Source organism: Psittacula echo (genome assembly GCF_963264785.1).
Source record: "Psittacula echo genome assembly, chromosome: 1".
NCBI lineage: Eukaryota > Metazoa > Chordata > Aves > Psittaciformes > Psittacidae > Psittacula > Psittacula echo.
Window position 1 is genome coordinate 7,463,758 of NC_137735.1, and position 22,176 is coordinate 7,485,933.

The following is a 22,176-nucleotide window of genomic DNA, read 5'->3' on the forward strand; positions in this document are numbered from 1 at the left end:
GGAAACCATCACAAGCTACACCACAATGGTACTGAAGCTATTCAGTACTGACGTGCAGTGTTCTGTGTGAGATTTCGGCTTACTATATGAATTCTGCTTGTATCAGTTACAGTTCTGTCTGTACGAACATTTTGCTTTATTATAAAAACAAAACAAAAAAAAATATGTTCTATGTTATTTATTTATTTTTAATTCCCCTACAAAATCCAAGCAAAAACATGCTCATTTGTACTGAAGGGGAACTGGTGCAGGAAGAGATTTAATATCACAGAGATCATACATACACGCACCGATTATGTTTAGCATTTACTAATATGACAATCACCCCACATTAATGCATAAAGCAGAAAAACACATGAAGGAGAAGGTATTTATGTACAGTCAACATGGATTCACCAAAGACGAGTCATTCTTGACCAACCCTAGTCCCCTTCTATGGCAGAAGACTGGTTTGGACAAAGCACCACATCTCACAACAGTCTCATTTGGAAGGTGAGGAAGCACGAGCTGCATCAACGGCTTAGATGGTTGTAAGCTGACTGCACCACTAAGCCCAGTGAGATTAAATCAGTGGCTTGGCTGGTGGCATGTAATAAGCCAAGCAACCCCAGGAGTTATTATTGTTTGATACTTTTATCAGTAAACTGGAGGAAGAGATAGAACGCGTTACAGCAAATACAGTGACAACATCAAGCTTGGAAAGAACAGATTCATTGGCCAAGTGGTAGAGATGCAACTCAAAGGAACCTTGTTAAAGCAGAGGACTGGGCCAACAGATGAGTACCCATGAGGAAAAAAAACAGCACACCTGGGCCAGAAAGATGTCACATAGCAGTAACAGACTGCAGCCCTGCTGAAAAGCTCCTGCAGAACACTGCCGTTGGTGCAACATGAATGAGAGTCAGCTTGGGGAACAACAACTATCATGGAGCCAAACTCTTCTCAGCAGCAGAGAACAGGCACCAAAAGAAAAGGTGCAGCTTGCAAGGTTCAAATTAGCCTCAGACTTTTCCCCTCAGAGGGTAGCAATGCAGCAGTCAAATATGTTGCCCAGAGAGATGGTATAAACTGTGCCCTGGAGGTCTCCAAAATGAGGTAGACAACACCAGAGCCAGCACGACCTCCTGCTGTCAGCAGCTCTGCTTTGGATAAGATATGCTACAGAGGTCTCTTACACACCACAGGTTTGTGATTCTAATCTATGAGAACCATTTGCAAGAATCCTTTTATACCTTAACAAAACATTTTCCTTCAGCAATGTTCTCTATATTAGCAAAGAGAAGTCTATTTCCAAATCAAATTTATCTACTGTAAGATAATTTCTCGTGCAAGCACAATTAACTTCTGCTAAAACTAGACTTGCTAACTGATTCAAGTACTGCTACTAAGAAAAATGCCTCCAGATTTCAGCTGTTAAGCAACTGGTGCAGTAACATCTCCCTAAATCTAAAGCAATATTGCTGTTGGGTGAAAGGAATGTCTGTGACGGTTGCTACGTCCAAGCAGAAGGAACTGCAAATTTGCCTCATCTTCCCCCAAAGCTTCTGTGAGAAATGTTCAGCATTAACTGAAAGGTTGACCTTAAATCAATTGATTTATTGGCTTGCGGCACAGTAAAAGATCTCAGTCTCTTAAGGACAAACCTTGGCTGAAGGGTTTTTCTTTTATTATAGCTGAACAGCAGTATGCATCTGTGGTAGGAAAGACAAAATTAAGTCTTGGTCACAGCAGACATCATCATCATGTTTATGACTTAGGCCTGTAACACTGGAGCCAGCTTTAGATTCAGGCCTCTCCAGGTGCTAACATTCAAGCTACATCTAAATATTGCTGATTCAAAACTTTGCAATTCACATGTAACTAAAATTCTAGTCCAGGCTGTTACTGAAAGACACTTCAATTATTTTATTGTGTGGGGTTTTCTCTGACCTGAAAATACAGATTTTTCCCTTCTTAGAGCCTCCAGCATGCCACTATAAAATTCACCTGGCTTACCTTTTCAATATTCCATCCCTTTTCTCCTGTGAGCCACCATTTCACTGCAGTGAACACAAACTTAGACTGCACTCTGAAGACTACTGCCTCTCAGCCAGCAAAAAGGAATTGACTTACATCTTCCCAACCCCATGAAGAAAATCTCTTTAGAGAAGAGATTCAGAGCAGCCCTGAGGAGAAGGACTTGGGGGTGTTGGTTGATGAGAAAATGAACATGAGGCAGCTTCAGTGTGCGCTCGCAGCCCAGAAAGCAACCGTATCCTGGGCTGCATCAAGAGGAGCGTGACCAGCAGGTCAAAGGAGGTGATCCTGCCCCTCTACTCTGCTCTTGTGAGACCTCACTTGGAGCATTGTGTGCAGTTCTGGTGTCCTCAACATAAAAAGGACATGGAACTGTTGGAACAAGTCCAGAGGAGGCCACGAGGATGATCAGGGGACTGGAGCACCTCCTGTATGGAGACAGGCTGAGAAAGTTGGGGCTGTTCAGCCTGGAGAAGAGAAGGCTGCGTGGAGACCTCATAGCAGCCTTCCAGTATCTGAAGGTGGGCTATAAGGATGCTGGGGAGGGACTCTTCATTAGGGACTGTAGTGATAGGACAAGGGGTAACGGGTTCAAACTTAAACAGGAGAAGTTTAGATTGGATATAAGGAAGAAATTCTTTACTGTAAGGGTGGTGAGGCACTGGAATGGGTTGCCCAGGAAGCTGTGAATGTTCCATCCCTGGCAGTGCTCAAGGCCAGGTTGGACAGAGGCTTGGGTGCCATGGTTTAGTGTGAGGTGTCCCTGCCCATGTCAGGGGGGTTGGAACTGGATGATCTTGAGGTCCTTTCCAACCCAAACCATTCTATGATTCTATGAAGCCAGACTCCATCAATACTCCTGGTGGCATTTTCAAACAAGCACCTCTGAGCTTGCTGCTGCAAGATGTCTCCCTTACACTTGGGAAAAGCTGCCATATAAACATCAAGAAATCCACTTAGTTACAGTGGTTCAGAACCTTGCACCAACCCAAATGACATCTAGAGTACCTCAATGCCCAAGTGGTTAATGGACACCCTCAGAGACCAACTAGAAAACCAGATGCTCCGCAAGGAAAAAGGCAGAGAAAGATTTAGCATCATCCACATTTTATATACAGGGTCCCAAAATGCTTTACTTCAGCTGAAGGATTAAAACCCAAATCTCTCACCTACCAAAAGTGTTCTGGGCAAAACAAGTCTAGAATAGGGTATTTATCTGATTACATGTGAGGAATGGCACCAGTAAGAACTGAAAGCTGAAAGGGGTGGGAGAGAAAGTGTAAGAGAGTATCCTGGACGCCCAGCTGAGACAGAGCTCAGGGTTAGTTATCTGCTTTTGAAATCATTGCAGCACTTTGCAGAAAGCACTCAGGATATTCAAAAACCAGGCAAATTTGTAAGTTCAGCTTCCAAAGCAGGTTATTCAAGATGATTATACCGTGAAAGGTAAGGAGGCAGCGTTCATTCTCCAGCTTCACGAGACACAATTACTGTAAAGCCAGCATTCCTACTGCCTTATTCTCAGGCTACAGAAAACACTTCTCATAAAAGTATCCCACTAAGCCAGTAAACAAATACATGTTGCCACCTGCTAGAAATGGGAAACAACTGCTTGCAGCACACTGGGGCAAGAGTAGCATAGATCTCTGTGCCATGTGTAGTAGCTGCAAACTACTTGTCTAACTTGGCAAAGGGAATATTAGAGAAACTTTACGAGTCTTTGCACTTGTTTACAATGAGACATTAATTTATATCATTCCTGATTAGATCCATGCAAATACTTTTGATCTATAAATAAGACTTCCCACTGAAGTGCACGAAGCCAATTCAAAACAAGACATTCTTTTTCTGGAATGAGAACAGCTGTGCAGAAAATAATTGGGATTGCTAGTCAAGGTCTGCTATTTCAAAGTATTCTCCATGTAAACATGGGCTTTGTTATTCTACTCTACTATCCTACTCCATTATTCTCTATTGTACTTCTATTTACAGTATGATATTGTGACTCCTTGATATCACCAGAGGTGATCTAAAGGTAGAGAGCTTTATTCCTCTCAGTAGGTGAGGCACACCAGTGTCCCATCCTCCCCCAAATGATCTGTTATCAAAGCAAGGATCAGAGCACAAAGCAACAGTTTCACACCACAAAACACCATTACAGAATAATCATCATATGACCATAAACGGCTTGAAAACGCAAACTCTTAAACATGCCCAGCAGTGACCCTTGAAGCACTTTGAACTATTTTCTCTCTCAGCAAAATCTTCAGACATTCTTTATACCTAGCTTAAAATCTCACTTTAATTTTCATTCCATTCCTGAAAGTCTGCCGTCTGTTACGCCTGAATTGCTGGATCAGTCCTTCTGTTATGTTATCCATGGAAAAAAAGAAAAGGAAGTTTGACTTTGGACAAGTCTCAGACGTGAGTTACAATTTCTGCAGGGAATAAAGTACAAACTAAATGCAACCTCTCAGCATCATGTGCCAGTGTCCAGATCTCTGCGCTCTGAAAACCCAGGTTTCTCTTCAGAAGATTGTTGAGAAACCAGCATTGAGATGGAGCATTTGTTTCCTCTGGCTATAATCCTCTCTTTATTACTATGTCTCTTGGTAGTCTCCAGTTACTGTAGTTACGCACTACAGAAAGTCAGGAGCTCAAATGAGATTTTTTTTAATACCTGATGTTTGCAATAGAAAATGTGTTTAATCAGGTCGAAGTGGGAAGTTACAATTTTTGAACTATTTATTGATAGACTTGCAGTACTTTTACTGTGGGCAGTTTGGCCAAAATACCCGAACTGGTTTAGGGTTAATTTTCAACAAACAGCTGGATTGGAAACTTCCCAAAGACTTCTCCAGAGAACATTAGTTGGCAAAATGTCTAGTCAGCAGCAATAGCTCTGAATACCTCTGCCTTTCAGATGACTGGAAATCCAAGGCACAATGCTTGCACATCGGACTGGCCATGAGATGGACACATCCAGGCAGTTGTTTCAGCAATCCCAGAACAGAAAACAGGCAGAAAACACTGGGCTTAAGAGCATGAGAATCCAAAACTACAGTGAGTGGAGAGGAAATTCACAGAGGGTGAGCGTGGTTTTACTCTTTCTTTTCTATTTACTTCCATAATTTTGTCATCAAGTACAAAACCCTGCAACAACTTCTTAAATCAATTTATAAGCAACCAAGAGATAGGTTCCTGGTGATGGGAATTCAATTTGAAAACATTTTACCACTGTTTATTATTATTTCAGTTATTTTAATTCTAGGCTTAGATTGTTTCATTTTTTGAAAACGCCCATATTTAGCACCTGTGTATTAAGGGGGTAAGTGATAAAAGTGACTAAAGAATGAATAAGGAAATAATACTCAACCAAAGAACCAGCAGTATCTTGCATAGCCTTTATTAAAACTTGATTGAACTGACTTACTGACTAGTAAAAATAACATGGTTAGTACCTGTATACAAGATTCTGGTTTTAAGGCTTGTTCTTAGTGTGTCTTTTCAATTATGTTTTATTGCACAGAAAACTTACTTAACACAATTAAATCAGATTAAATGAGCATGATTAAGGGTGCAACATCAGGCACGCCAACGTTAGGAACAACTAAAATTAGAAAGTAATATGCTCTGCATTTTTTGAACATGAAGAAACATTGTGAGAGAGATCCTGCCTTGTTCAGCAAAGATTTGTTAATTCTACACTATTCAAATCCTGCTCTGAAGAAGCTCTTAGTGTGCTTTTCTTTGGCATTTCCACTGTAGTACACAAATACTGACACACTTCTTTATTTTCATAGAACGTGTATGGTGAATGAGGACTATTTTCCAATCTGCAAAATAAACCAACTAATGCACAAAAAGGTTAAGATCCAAGGTATTCATAGAATCATAGAACAGCTAGGGTTGGAAAGGACCTTAAGATCATCTTTAGTTCCAACCCCTCTGCCATGGGCAGGTATTAAATGACTTCAGATGGCCAATGTCAGATTCCTAGACCCGATTTCTCAAAGGACATAATATTGAGCAGCAATTCATCAAGTCAAATATTCAAGCCATGCGTTAAAGCACGCTACACCATTCCAAAGGTACGGTCAGTCAGCTGATAAGCTGACCTAATAGCTTGCCGCTGCTAAAAGAAGGCAATCTGCATTCCTCTCCTCTCCATTCTTCCCGACATGAGATTCTACCCCTCACTTGTACAGTTTGGTATTTGACTATTCAGCAAATCACTATATCCCAAAGAACAAAGATAAAACTAAGATAACCACAAGAAATTATTAGCTTCTGCTGACACAGTGAGCTAAACTAGTTTGTCAGTCTGGCAAGCAGAAGATTTGATGCAAAGGAGAAAAGTGATACAGCTACAGGACAAGGAATGGGATTTCCCTTCTTGGAGGCAATCATCTGTTGTATCAGGTCACACATCACACCCAGCAGACTGACTGGCTTCCTCACAATTCAGACTGCAATGGCTCAAGAACAGACTGCCAAAGCTGGCAAATACTTCAGAAAAACGCCAGCAGTCACAAACCTTTCCAGCAGTGATTAAGGAAAAGGAAGAAAACCCATCTCATTTCCTCAGGATACAGATTTAATGATATTTAACTCTATTACCCACCATTGCTGCCTTCCTAAGGAGGATATCTATCCATGAGGAGAGCCTACTTCTTGGAAAACCACACACATCCCAGTTTTTGCAACACAAGATGAAAGAGCTTTTAAGTTGTAACTTCTTTTACTGCAGTTTTGCACTGATCCTTCTACATACCAGACTGCTGGACTTCCACAAATAGGCTGCAAAGAAATGAAGCACACAAATGACACCTCTCGCACACTAAGGCAGAAATCCTGTTGACAACAGGATATACAGATAAGGAATAACAGGTGTCGTGACAGTGAACAGCAGATCCAATTTATTTTAGCAAAATACTAACATTCACCAAGTTCTGAGGGTTTTAGTCTGGAAACCTCGCAACTTATCTCAATATGTACTATGGGCTCACCGAGCCCCCCAGCACCCTTGTTTTCAAATGAGGAATAAAAACTCTGTCACCCACAATATTACTGATAGTGAAAAGTTTTATATTTGCCATAGCATCTATGCTACATGGACAGTGACAACTTTGGACTGAGACCACAAAACAAACAGATATAAATTGTCTCTGGGCAACAAGACCAGGCCTTAGGGCTTCACTCCATAAATACTCCCAGCTATGCTGATGTGACTGTTGGCAGGAATGCACGGTGGAACACAGCATGGCAATGTTGGGGTGGTTTTATAATTAATATCAACAAAAAAATTCCAGACCAGCCACATTTTAAGCACAGTTTACTTCATTAGTAAAGTTTATACAGCCAAAAGGAATTATACTTCAATGGAGAATAAGGAGGGAAAGAACATCGAAGTCTATTTGCATATATGATGCGTAAGAACAGAGTTTTGTTAGTCCTCACAGTGTGTATTTCTTTTCCTCTCATCTCGATTCAGTATGTGACCTGTTTGGGAATGAGAAGGATTAAGTAACTCCAAGATTCAACAGTCCAAACATTATTGTTATTTTCAACTCCATTGTTCTTATTTTGACAGCAATGTTATTTTAACAGGCTGCAGGTTCACAGCCAGAACGTCTTCACTGACTTGAGGTTTGTATTTGCATGCAGTGCTTTTGTCAGGCTTTGATCAAACTAACTTGTGCTTAGGGCAAATTCCAATAAATTAATAGCCAGACAGAATTCCAAAAGCGATCATCCCGGATTTCTCACAAGCACTGGAAAGCACTTTATTCTGTTGTCTGAACAAGTCTCCTCTTTCAATCACTTCTCAGTTGCAGATACACCTCACTCTCCTTACTCCCTTCTGAGATGGAGAAACACCTTCTCCATGGAAGTCTTGAAAATATTCTGGAGATATTTCTAATTCCATGTGCATTTTCATTTTCATGCCAATTTTTAAGTTGTCTTTTTTTAATGTTCCCTTTTATTTGTTTTTATATGCAGCATCCCACATTAATATAAAATTAACACTTGGTTAGTGTGTTCATGATGGATTTGTTAGTCAGAAACTGCTTCTTCCAACAATCTTATAGGTGGGATTTACAACCAAGTTGCAAAATTTCTCTTTAAATCAAATTGAGGCTTTTTCATTTACTTGGTTTTTAAACAGCAAAACCCCTGACTGAGCTAAATTAGGAACAAAAGATGTTTGTTTGAAATACTGGAAAGAATTCTAGTCTGCTGTTTCCATCCCTTTGTTCAACCTCTGGTACTGTAAATCAGATCAGCTCCTGTGCTGATGTCTGGCAATCAGTAAACAGCATTCAAGTCTGCACAATTTTTGGCAGTTTATTGTCACTTTACTGGCCTGTAATTAAAATAATGAGCAATCAAACAGTAATCTAAGTATTAGAAATACTGAAACATACAACTTGGTAGCCAACTTTTTACAGATCTAAACATCCAAATGCTTTTCATATAGAGACTTTCAGAAGTCACATATCACAAAGTGTCACAAATCAGTTTATTCCACTTTGTACTGTTAATTGTGCTGAGTTCACTCTAACCTTCTCTCTTAATAGTCATCAGTGAAAGATCAATTCCCGTTCTTCAGAGCTCCTACAATTCTGTTTCCCAGAAAACTAAAAAAGCATGAGAATGCATGACAGTTTAGAATACTTGGGTTCTATTATCTAAATTCTTTTTTTGATAAAAAAGTATACTCCTCCCATAAAAGTGTTACCATTTTATACGTTCAAATATCCAAGTTCAAAATGAAAGCATTCTTTCAGATTCGTCCTGTCCCCTCCTCTTTAAAAACAACAACTCCTATTAACGCAGCACCCCTTTTATTCACTGGTTTTTGAAGTAGGATAATGCATCACTGGAGCTGGAGAGCTGGCAATGGATATGACAGTGAAATTCAAAGTAAACAGACACACAAAGTCTGGATCATTCTTCCCTGTGAGGGTGAGGCTCTGGCTCAGGTTGCCCAGAGAAGCTGTGGCTGCCCCATCCCTGGCAGTGCTCAAGGCCAGGTTGGAAGGGGCTTGGAGCAAGCTGCTCTAGTAGAAGGTGTCTTTGCCAGTGGCAGCGGGTTGAAACTGGATGAGCTTTAAGGTCCCTTCCAACCCAAACTATGATAACTAATTCTTAAGGCTTCTTAGCATTAAATGCTTCCATACTACAAATGCTTAAATTACAAAAAGTTCTGGTATACTACTTAAAATACTCTTCATTTATACAAAAAATTAAAAGATATTTATTAAAATATATGTTCAAACTTGAATTTAAAGCACTCGGGAATTGGACAAATTTTAATCACAGAAAGAAGAACTTAATAAACATTTCTGAGACTCAGCATACTTTGTCCTGAAATTTCCCTGTAGCAATGTACACACCGAGAATGAAAAACAAGGAACGTAAATTTATGAGTAATTCTAGTAATACAATGAGATACTCTCATTATTTTAAATTACAACATGCAAGAACATTTACAAAACAGCCTGCAAATTCTCTTCTCCAGAACTGGAGTGATATAAGCTATAATTTAAGATTTAGTTACTACAGATATATATTCTTGGTTCATTTTTAATATACTAAAGAGGTTCGACTGCAACACAAAATGTAACAAAACAAAGTCAACAACAAAGTAATACCACCTGCATACTATTTTGACTGAAGTTATTTTGTATCAACTCTTTTTACATGGGAGATTTCCAGACATCATTCTGATAACCTTACATGATTTACTAAGGGTCAAACTACTTCAAAAGTAGCACAAGAATTTCTGTTACCTATTTTGTTTTTCTAGCTCATGTTACTGAACAGCACAAATTTACTACTGCAACACAGAGCCATTGTCTGGAACAAGCCAGAAAGGAATGCAAAATACAGTGTAATGGACTTAATGGGAACTCTATTTCCAAGTACCACTTAGATCGATGTGGAGAACAGTCTGTAATAACAAACTAGATCAACAGGACACATTAACCCTCAACAGAATACAAGATAAAAAGCCCTTTCTGAACTCGAAGAGACTGGTAAGAAAACCTGCATGATTCTAAGAGAAGATACCAGGCACTCCACTGATTTATCTTTAAAATTTCTCAGGTAAGTGGTTCCACCTGTTTGGGTATCTAGAAACACACTTTCCTCTATGGAAATTCCAAAGTAAGAGGTTGGGGGGGGGGGGGGCCGGGAAGAGGGATCTTGGAAGCTTTAGTAGCTTCTGTGAGCATAAATCAGTTTTAATATAAGAACAACTAAACAAATCCCAGTCCCTGCCATGCTAACGTAGCACATTCCACATCGCCTTGCTTTCGTTTTCGGAACCACATGAAGTACTGCCATGTTTCCATGGGCTATTTCAGCAACAGAAAGCAGACAGCTCTTCGTCCAGAAGGATGTTTTAAAGAATTTGACCCTGAGAAAAAGGCAGACAAAAAGAACCAGGCTGGAGTACAAAACATGTTCATTCCTACAGTAAAACATGAGAATTTAGCTGCCAATCAGCTACTGAAAATGGTCCAGGAAATAGTTTTATTAAACCTTTGGATTAATGAACAGCTCAAATTGGACAGGCCAACATTCAAACATTTCCACATCAAAAGTTTGATTTTTCTTTTAAATAGCAAGTGAACGATTTCCATCCAGACACTTCTGAGTCAAATCTGCTGTTAAAGCCAGTCCTTTGAGTACAAATTTGCAGTAGATAAAACCTTAAATACAAAAATACAGTCATTAGTGGGTGCCTGCTTTGATTAAAAGTTCATTTGACAAATTTCATCAGACTATTTCTGCAGGTGGGCCTCTCAAAATCCAGGTTAACTACATCTCACAAAACACTCAGGCCATGAGGAATAAAAGTTACTGTTTCTCCAGCATAACTTCGGGTTATCTGTCCAGACACCATGAGATTATCAGCCCTAAAACTGTACACAGAACTGTCCTTACAGACAGCCAGATAAATCCAATAATCAAATTTTGGGGCACAGGTTTCAGGTGGAGCAGTATATACAGTCATTCTCCTCCAGAGTTTCATTTGGTCATACATGTGACTAAGACTATGCTGGAAGGACATTAAGATTTTCTCATTAAATCTCTCATCTTTGGGAGGATGGGAGCGGGGAAACCCTGAAAAAATAAAACCCAAGGGACTCTCAAACACTTCCAGATGTGCACAACACGAAAGGGTGCAAACAGCAAGCCTGGAACCTGGTCCATGCACCTGAATTCCCATGCACCTCTCCTGAGCCACCTAAATCAGTGCTTGCAGCCTTAAGAAGGCAGCATGCAAATGCCAAGCTCTCATTGCATAAGTAGTAACTGCACAATTACATAACAGTAGGTCAATAGCTTTGGAAATTCGGAAGAAAATTCTTCAAAAACTCCACTTCCAGAGAAAACATCTTCATTCATGTGGAAGCATGAAGATAATGAACTCCCAAATGCTTCAGCAACATAGTCATGAATAAACTCATGAGGGCTGAATAAGCATTTACACAAATGCACTTAGAGAGTTCATAAAATAGCAAGCCACACCAGATTAAAAAAAACCCACAGGATGAAAACGCTTCAGAGCTGTGTCGAATATCTTTAAAGCCAAACTGCAGAGTAGGAAAAGCTGGCACGTTCTAAAGAGAGATCTTTCAAAAGCAAGAAAAAACAAAACACAGATCACATCAACCCATCGACTGGCACTCCTAAACAGCTGCATACTAATGGCCTTGCATCCAGTTGAAAGTATTAAAGTACGCTTTGAAATGAACAGACAGTTTGAATCTTAGCAAACTAAGTGGTAGCATATAGTGCTTATGGTTTTATACTGGAAAGCAGTTAAACGTGCTAGTTATTGCTGACAGTTAACTGCCCAAAAGTACATGTCAAGCAAACAAAAAATGTTGACTTAAAATTATATTCCCTTCATTAAAAACCACAATTAAAAAACAGTGAGAGGTACTGAAGGTTTTCATGGTTGTCCTATTCTCTTCTTAGGTTCACTGAAAAGGAAACTGGAAGAGAGAGCTCAAAAGGTTACCTGGCCCCCTCTTTTCCCAAGCCCAAATCATCTACTCTCATTCCTGACAGAAGGTGCCTAAACTGGAACTAAAGCTCTCAGATAACAGAGACTGTGTAGGCTTCCCAGGCAGCCGATCCCAGAGTTTATGTCATTATGCTTAAAACAAATCTGTTGGTTTGATTTTAATAAAGTTCAACCTGCCCAACTCTCTCTGCTGTGACCCAAGTTCATTATTTCTTGTACTATCCACCCTAAGTCTACAAAAACATCTTGCACACCTGACAGCTGTTATGTCTACCCTTAGTAACAATCTCTTCAGATTAAACTCTTAGTCCTTTTATTCCCCATTCAAATCAGGTTTTCCAAGACTTAGGTCTAGATGAGAATTTAATACAATTTAATTTAAAATTTAATAACATGTAATACAATTTAATATCTTGCTATTTGCAATGAAATCCAGAGGAAAATGAAGTACAATGAATCAAAAAATAAACTCTTGACAGAATCCTAAAACAACCCCACACCAAACAAACACTTTATAAAGCTGAATGTGAGAGATTAAAGGGTTTCCTTGGTCTCAGTATTTTAGCCAACCTCAACATCACCACAGGTGAAATAATGTCACAGTTCTATCAGAAACTTTCACTGATTAAAGCACAAAGTGACAAGTGTATTTTTCCTCATATAACTATCACACTAGCAAGCACCTTCTTACTTTCACTGCTCAACTTCCCTTATCCTAAAGTATCATAGAATGGTTTGCATTGGAAGGGATCTTAAAGCTCATCCAGTTCCCATCCCTGCCACGGGCAGCGACACCTTCCACTAGACTGGGCTGCTCCAAGCCCCTGTGTCCAACCTGGCCTTGAACACTGCCAGCGACAGGAAGTTTGAAGTACTCATATTGATGGAAAACAAATAACCATCAACAGTTTGCCAGAAGTGACCAATCATCTTTACTGCTTCAGTTCCATAGCTCATGTCTGGTGTGGAGCCCATAAATCCCCCTCACCAGCCACAGTAGTTTGTTATGTCAGAGAAAGACATTTCTTTATCACAGATTAATGTTCTTTATTTTGTCTCAACATTAAACATGCTATATTACAAAAACACAACCCAAATAAAAGCTGAACACAGCTGTTAGAAGATAATTCTTCCAGTACTCCATTTATACAGAAAAAGAAAAAGCTACAAAGTTTCTTTAAACCAAAACTGAAAACTTTATTTGTAGCCAATTTCCAAACCTTAGGTCATCAAAATTAACAATCTGGTCTCTTAATAATAGCTCTAATTCCTGTTGGTCTAATTATCACTGGTCTAATTATTACCTGTTCTAGCTGAGAAAATGACTTTATGTCAGCCAGACTTCTATTAAAAACAACACCTCAGTTGATTTCTCACCAATATTCAGCCCTGTATTTTTGGACACTAAGAGGCAATACCAGGAAACACATCAGATCGCAAAGTGCACAAGTTATTTCTGGTTTAGAAACCAAAAATTTAGTAACGTTACACTGAGAAGGAATACAAAGGAATCCTAAAGGCATTGTCTTCATTTTGTCCTAGTGACTGTTTGGCCATACCATGACTTAATAACACAACATTTCTAGATCACTGAGATTATCCCCTACTGATTCCAATGGAAGTACAACAAAGAAACCATGCTCAACTTTATGAGAAAGGAGCCATTACAGTACCAGTGACATGTTTTAATACCAAACAGATGATAACAACTTTTTATATTGCTTGGCAGTGCTTTATTGTGCTGTAAAGCTGACTAAGAGGGAAGACAGAGGCAGCAGTTATTGCCTTAGTTTTCAGGTCTACGTCATCTTTGTAGTTCATCAACTGTAATCCAAACCCATTAAAACTATAGGAAACTATACAGAAAGCTAGAAAAGTGACTGTTAAATTAACCCATGCCTCAATCAGCATCAGATACAACAACAGTTTTAGATGTTAAACTGAACCCACAAGATAAAACTTCCACATCATCTTTAAGTTATACTTTTTCTTACTGCCATCTTGCATATATGGAGTATACCTCATACTAGCAGCAACCCCTTCAACCAGGAGACCCAAGCCCTTTCTGTGAGATCCAAGCCTTGTTGTATCACAAACTTGTGTAACATCTGTGGGTTTATGTGATCTTTTTTTCAAGGACCAAAGAAAAAAACAGAGATCTCCAGCATCAACTCCTCACCAAAAAAGCGTTTTTCCCCACAAAAGCGTACATCTCCCTAAAGCGCATGCCCACAACCATCTTCCATCTTCCTAAATTTGATCTGGAATTAGAACTAAATGTCATGGTTGCTTCAGTGTTATAAAATCAAGTACAAACCTCATTCTCCAAACCCAGGTGGGGGAGGGAACAAATTCCTTTTCCAGTCCACCCCTCTCAGAACTTACTGAAACACGTAAAGCAACAAGTAACATTGCTTCATAATTTGAATACAGCATAATCCTTAACACAAAATCCACATGGATGCAATGACCCACAATGAAGATGGTCTACATTTGAAACAGAGAGAATTGAAAACTGATGGCATCCTTTAGGTTTTTTCTGCTTTCACTTGTGAAGTTTGTAATAGGGTTGACAACGTTGACTAAGTTCAGTCTTCTTTCCGTCTCCTTTCCTTATCCCTCCACTCCTAAACTAAGAATATAGTAAAAAAAAATATATATATATATGTTTGGGCCAACACCAAATATTTTCTTTAACATTGAATTGTGAGACACGTATCATAACATCACAGATTAAACATGACCAAGTCCAACACGCTTTATTGCATTATTGATCTTATGTGTATTTTTCCAATGTCTATCATGAAGATTTTTTTCTCTAAAGGCCTGTGTTTATAAAACAAAAATAAGCAAATACAAGTAATTAGTAGGTTATTTTAAATCTTCTTGGAATAGTAACCCCACAGTCAAAAAGAACCGTAAAAGAAAATCATACCTAGTTTGACAAACACCAGCCACAAAAATAAGGTGGCACTTTCACAGTCCCTCCTGCTCTATAATCTAAATGACTCTATCACATCCTGCCCAGTTAAGGGACTTCCAAATATCACATAACCATTACTAAACAGGAGGGCATGTTGCACCAACTATCACTATTTGAATGCATAATTATATTTCTGGACTTGGTGAATTTTCTGCTCTGCTTAAACAGGTCTGAGGTCTTAGCAAGCAATCCATTCACACAATCCACATGGAAGGGAGAAGACAGACACTGTAATGTTTTAGCGCTGTAGCACTAAAAGCAGTTGGTGAAAAGATGCCAGATGTTTTCTCTGGAGAAGAGGTAGGATCATATAGATCATCAGGCATCTACACAACTTGCTATTGGACACTGTTTGCTCTGAAGAAGCTTCTAGAAATAGTGAAACATTCCTAAGCCTCTACAGGGTACACAGACATTGACGAGGCTGAATCTTCTTTCTTATCAGTATGACAAAAAAGTAGGTATTTTTGAGACTACAGCCTATCATAACCTTACCTGCACTCTTTCAGTCTATAAGAGCCCTTGAAAACCAGCCTCTCACTACTCATCAACTCATCCACTGCACATTTGCTGTACATCCAAGCAAGTGTCACTAGGGTCCTGCAGCACACATCAGGCTTGCAGAGCTTTCTGGTCATTGTCACAGGAAGTTAACTCCTGCTGGTGTGAATCCATCTTCTGTTTCCTGTTTCACACTCTGGCAGACTCTTCAGAAATACACTTATTTGTTCAGATTGTGTTAGCGTCCAAAGAACAGAAAACTGGTCTATATCTGTGTTTAATAAGGCACTAAAACCAGGCTAAATATATATTCTGCATAGATTAACCTCATTCAGCATTTAGTACACACTTCTGAAAACAGAAAGCTCTCAAGACCTTTTCTGGACTGTCCCAGGGATCTGTGAAAACTCAAACAATGGAAGCTTTTGGCCTGACAATTCAAATTGCTGATTCTTGTTGGATCTGGGTTTTGCAATTGGCAATATGACAAATTCTTTTCCCACACAAAAACCGTAGCAGAAATTCCCCCTGATGCTTACTTAGCATAACCTTCCTAATTACCCAAGAGTCAATGCTGAAGAGGGGAAACCTTCATCACAATGCCTACTCTAGGATGTGTGGCAGCAAATTGTCAGAGACAAACATGCTGTGGCAAAGTAAAACATTTTTGGTTGAATATGATGTTACTTATTTTGGTAGCAAGACTAAAGAGGGACAGGATGTTTGTTTATTCTGCTGACAAGCTGCACCCATAAACCTTAAAGGGTACACCACATTTGACAAGAAAATATTGCTGGAAACCACCTTTGATACATCACTTATCTGTTAAAACTCCATATTCACTCATTTTGTGTGTGCACATATATATATATCAGTTTCATTACTCATATTGGTTTTATGAACTATATTCTTCCTTACAGAATGAGCACACACATAATAGACTATTTCTTTGGTACTGTACAGTGATACTTAATGTGCCAATATTTCATTTCATGTAAAATTTAAACCAAATTTAGTTTTAATTTAATTTTGAGTTAATTATCCTATACAAAGGTAGGTACCCAGATGTTGAACAAATAACAAAAAGGAAACGTTGAATTATAACCTAGTGCCTTAACCTACTCTTTTTATAAGACCTATTTTTATTCTCAGTCTTGACATCAATGTGAGCACCATTTGAAACAATACAGAATGAGGCTGCAAACTGTGTCAAACTTTCACAGCAGTGAAACTAAATAATGCAGCCATTACTAGAAAGAGAAATGGATTCTTTTGACAAGTAGCTGGGCATGCCACTATTTCTAAATTAAAATTCTACTGCAATGCCAAGCTGATGAAATATTTTTACTATCAAAGTGCACCAAGTCTAAGACAGAACTTTACAAATACCTCTTTAAAAATCATATTAAAATTATCTGATCTTTATAATACCTCTTGTTTACATCATGCCTTTCATTTCAAGACTCTAAAGCACAGATTGCAAATAGCAAAATCTAATTGAAGAGAAAAACCACATCACCAGATAGTTCCTTACTGTAGGCGAACTTCTCAAGATGATAGGACAAATTAGTATCTGCACTGCATATTTTTAGCCACTTTGCAGTTAATACGCTGCCTTGGATGTTTTTATTGCATATTCAATGGTTAGCATTTGCAATGATAGTGACTGTCGGTTTTAATTAGCATTGGGTAACAGCCTACTAACGTAAAATACTTCCTACACTTAGAATAAATAACTGTTGGCTCAAAAATCACCTTCATAGCAGCTCTGGGTACACACCAGCTTCGTAGACTTCAACACATACACACAGGAACTTCTTCCAGAACTACACAAACTTGATTACTGCCAACCAAGACCGATTTGATACCAATTATGAATATAGGAAAGAATGCTGAAATGACAGCAGGAATACTTTTAGAAATTAATGTCTGTACCTCTAAAAAAGCCCCCTGTGAATCCATTCACAAAGATGGCAAATGGTAACATGTTTTAGCATAATTAAAGTTTAAAGCCAGATGATGAAATTAAGACAACACCTTTCAGGATACAGAGTTATCCCAGCCTGAACATTACAGTTAAGACTATGCAAACCCCCTCACTTTCTAGAACACAAAGCTATTAAATATATCATGAAGGAGCAATACTCCGAGGAAGAGTTAAGAAATTGCCACTGGATATTAAACAAGTTACTGTTCCACATCCAAATCATTTCTTCTCAAATATTAAGACCCTAGCTATTTATGATTCTAAGATTCATCTCCAATTATGACACTGTCAAATGTCAGAATGTCACTGCCTCTTCCCAAAACACTAGAAAAGCTTTTGGACTCTACACTTATCAATACAATTTGAGGATCTCCAGCTGACAGTATTCTGATTCATCAATATTATGAAGATGGGAAACTGCCTACAAAATCAAAGCACTGGGATAGAAAACATCTGACAAAAAGCTGTTTTCTTGAGACATAAACAAACAAACTCACTAAGGAACTTTCAAGGCTGTACTCAACTTTCACTAGAATATGCTGCCCATATGCTAGCAGAAGGTCAGTTTAGCACCTCATCCTGTATACACCTAGAAAACACCTGCTTCCATCTTCAGGCTTTCTACCAGACTATCTGTTTCTCTGAAGATAGATCAGGATAATCACAATCTACAAAGTACCTCAAGACCACACTGCTGTGCCTTTATTGCTCCATCTAGAAACACATCCAAAGCAACACAAAAACTTACTGGCATTTCTGGGAAACTTGTGACTTGCAGGCAAAGCTATCACCAATGGGCTCAAACCCCAAAAACTAAAGTTACATATATACATTTAGAACACACTCCTGCAAGGCAAAACACTATCAACCAACCATAAACACTGAAAATAAGGAGGAACAGAGGTAAAGATGTAGTCAAACACAACCAAAACTTCACATCAAATTCAAGCATCCAAAAGTCAGAATGACACTAAAGAGTACTTAAAATATCTGCCATATTTATCTATGCAACTACTAATTTTGCTGTACAACACTAATTAGAAACTTGAAACTATCTGTTCTTACAACTTGTGCACTCTACTGCTAACTTCTTGTCTTCTCCAGGCTTAGATCACTTCCCCCAGTCACAGCAGAAGCAGGTAATCTTTTCCATACACATACATCCTGGTTTTAAGCCCTTCCACGGGTTAAGTCCTCCCTGAACTCAGCAGGCAAGATGCTCAAGTTAAAAGCAATGTGACCTAGACTTAATTAAGTTTTATTCAAAGCAAGTATCAACAAGGTTCAGAAACCTTGCTACGCAATCATAATGTGTGTTTATTTTGACACAGTCACATCAGGATCAGAAAAGTTAAATTGCTCCTACAGGGGCGAACGCACCACCTTGGTTTTGACATCTTCAGCAGTATAAAAATGTAGGGCTGAAAGTAATACAGTCTATCTTACATAGATTAAAGGATTTCATCTGCTTAACTTTTATGGTGCAATGACTCTACCACAACCTTTACTTTCTTCAAGCTAATTTTCCCAGGAGGTAAAAATCTGCAAAATCAATTTCCTATCCCACAGTTATCGAGCAGAATGGGAAACAGCAACTGTTTCTCCAGAGAATCTTTCCCAGATACTCTGACCCTAAAAGTAAACAGGATCTTTAACTTCTGTGCCAGCGTTTGGGGAAACGCATCACCCCATGCACAACAACGTAAGTGTAATAGATCTCTTCGACTCTGTCGCACGTTCTGAACTCCACTGGTTACCCCCTCTCTCAACTCACATTGAAGGATATATTGGACTTTGTTTCTTGGATCTGTTTGTGCCTGAGGGACGATATAACAACTGCATTAGATCAAATTCACATCACTGACATGGAAAAGTCAGAATAACTATGACAGTGATATCACTTTCTCACTGCAGAAATGGAGGGTGAAATAAGAGTGGATGTTCAAAAAGACAGTATGCCTAAGCGTACTTAGAATAATGTATTGTTTAAATATCAACTTCTATCTCTACTTGCCTGTCACAGTGCAGCATAAACAAAGCACAAAAAAGAAGACAGCGTACACATTTTATGGTGTAAGAGAATACATAAGAAAATGCCATGCCATTTGGAGGCATATCAGAAAGCAAAGCAGGGAAATAATGACAGATCTACAAAAAATGGTATTCCAAAGCTTTCAAACAATCATTATTTCTGTGCAAAACATAGAGATTATACTTGCACAGGTATTACCAGTTTACACCATTCTTAGTGGTTAACGTTCTTCTAGGAAACCCAAGCACAGTTATCTAAGGTAGAGAAACACAATAACAACATAGTGTAAGTTGTAATGATTTCCACAGAAACCCCACCTAATCTTTACTGCTCTAAAGGGAAACTGTCATGTAGCTGATAGGCTGAGATTTCCTAAGCTAACAAATGACATAATTTACTAGACAGAGCATGCACTCAGCTTCTCAAAGCTAAAAGAATCCTTCTCCACACTCACATTTCTTACTGAGAAATACAAACAAATGCTGTTTTGATACAAGAAACTTTCATTTATCCTATTATTTATGTGCTAAGACATATTCCAGGCACTGTGTAGACAGAAAATACCATTGCATAAACAAATTTTACAAACTAAGCCATATTGGCTTGTTCTCCAGATGAAGAAAAATATTCCTGTCAAATGGAAAACTGCTGGGAGAAATTTGTTTTTCAGATTGTAAAATTTGTTTTAGAATAAAATCTTATGCATTGAACAACAAAATAAAAGTGTGTTTTTAAAAGAATTTGGGCCTGTTTCAACTATACCCAGAACCAGAAACCAGCAAATAGCCATTTTCAGTAATAACATACTGACTCTGCCATCTACCAAGACAAAGATAATTGAAGCAGGGTCTTACACAAGTGAAACTAGAAATTTAAGATACAATTTGTACTTCAAGCTATGACTCCTTAAATTTTACTGTAAAAATTAATATGTAACTGCTGCTTTCTGGCAACTGATCAAACCGATCAGTCCTTGGCAAGTCACAAATCATAAGCTTTATTGTGAATCATGATGAATAATAACCTGTACGGGCTGACAATCCACTCTAAATTCCTTCTCAACTTTGTTTCACACTTTATCAGCATGAAACTATCCCATATACCCCACACTGCACTCAAAACAAACTTACACAGCTTCATACAATATGCAAACAGATCATCTCTCAGATCTTAGAACACTTCACGCTTTCATAGAATCATAGAATGGTCTGAGTTGGAAAGGACCTTTAAACCATCCAGTTCCAACCCCCCTGCCATAGGCAGGGACTCCTCACACTAAACCATGTCACCCAAGGCTCTGTCGAACATGGCCTTGAACACTGCCAGGGATGAAGCATTTACCACTTCTTTGGGCAACCTGTTCCAGTGCATTCCAACTTTGCATTGCACTGGACAATTTACATGACCAAGAACAAAAAGAACAAGAGAAATACAGGAGATTTTAATCCTGAAAGCCCTTAAGTGTCACTGGGTCTACTGAGGTGAATAAGCAAAACTCTTCACTTGTTTAAGATTTCATAGAATCATAGAATAGTTAGGGTTGGAAAGGACCTTGAGATCATCCAGTTCCAACCCCCCTGACATGGGCAGGGACACCTCACACTAAACCATGGCACCCAAGGCCTCATCCAACCTGGCCTTGAACACCACCAAGGATGGAGCATTCACAACCTCCCTGGGCAACCCATTCCAGTGCCTCACCACCCTCTCAGTAAAGAATTTCTTCCTTAGATCCAATCTAAACTTCCCCTGGTTAAGTTTGAACCCGTTACCCCTTGTCCTGTCACTACAGTCCCTGATGAAGAGTCCCTCCCCAGCATCCTTGTAGGCCCCCTTCAGATACTGGAAGGCTGCTATGAGGTCTCCACGCAGCCTTCTCTTCTCCAGGCTGAACAGCCCCAACTTGCTCAGCCTGTCTCCATATGGGAGGTGCTCCAGTCCCCTGATCATCCTTGTGGCCTCCTCTGGACTTGTTCCAACAGTTCCATGTCCTTTTTATGTTGAGGACACCAGAACTGCACATGGGTTTATAATGTACAAATTTAATCAAGAAGGTCAGAGGTTCGTTGATACCAATGTAAATAGTCTCACCCAGGAAATGAAGGATTCTTTTCTTTTTCAATACCCTAAGATGCTGCTAACACTACACTCCTGGCTGAATCCCAATAGAACAGCTGAACAAGTCAACGAAGGCCCATCTTCCGTTATAAATTCTAAGAGATTGTTAACCCATCAATACTCCACACCAAGGTATTAACCAGCCACCTGATACTCAGCTACCCAAAAAACTTCTACGTTAGCAGCAACAGTCTGGAAATACCACAACAGTGCTACCCCAGAGCTTTTTTCCTGGAAACAGTTTATTATCAAATCAGTTGTGATTTATTTTTTTTAATGCTTTTGATGCAAATATTATGTGAGATTTCACCATTCATTGGTCATGTGTGCTGCTGTAAGCCAAAATATTGCTTGTCTCAAAATTTCAACAGTACATACTGAAGTACTTTAAAAAGGAATTACCATTATACCCCTTCCATAGGTGGTAAACAGAAAGGTGAATTGAGTTGCACTAATCCAATAGCAAAGCAAGGAAAACACTATTTGCTCACAGA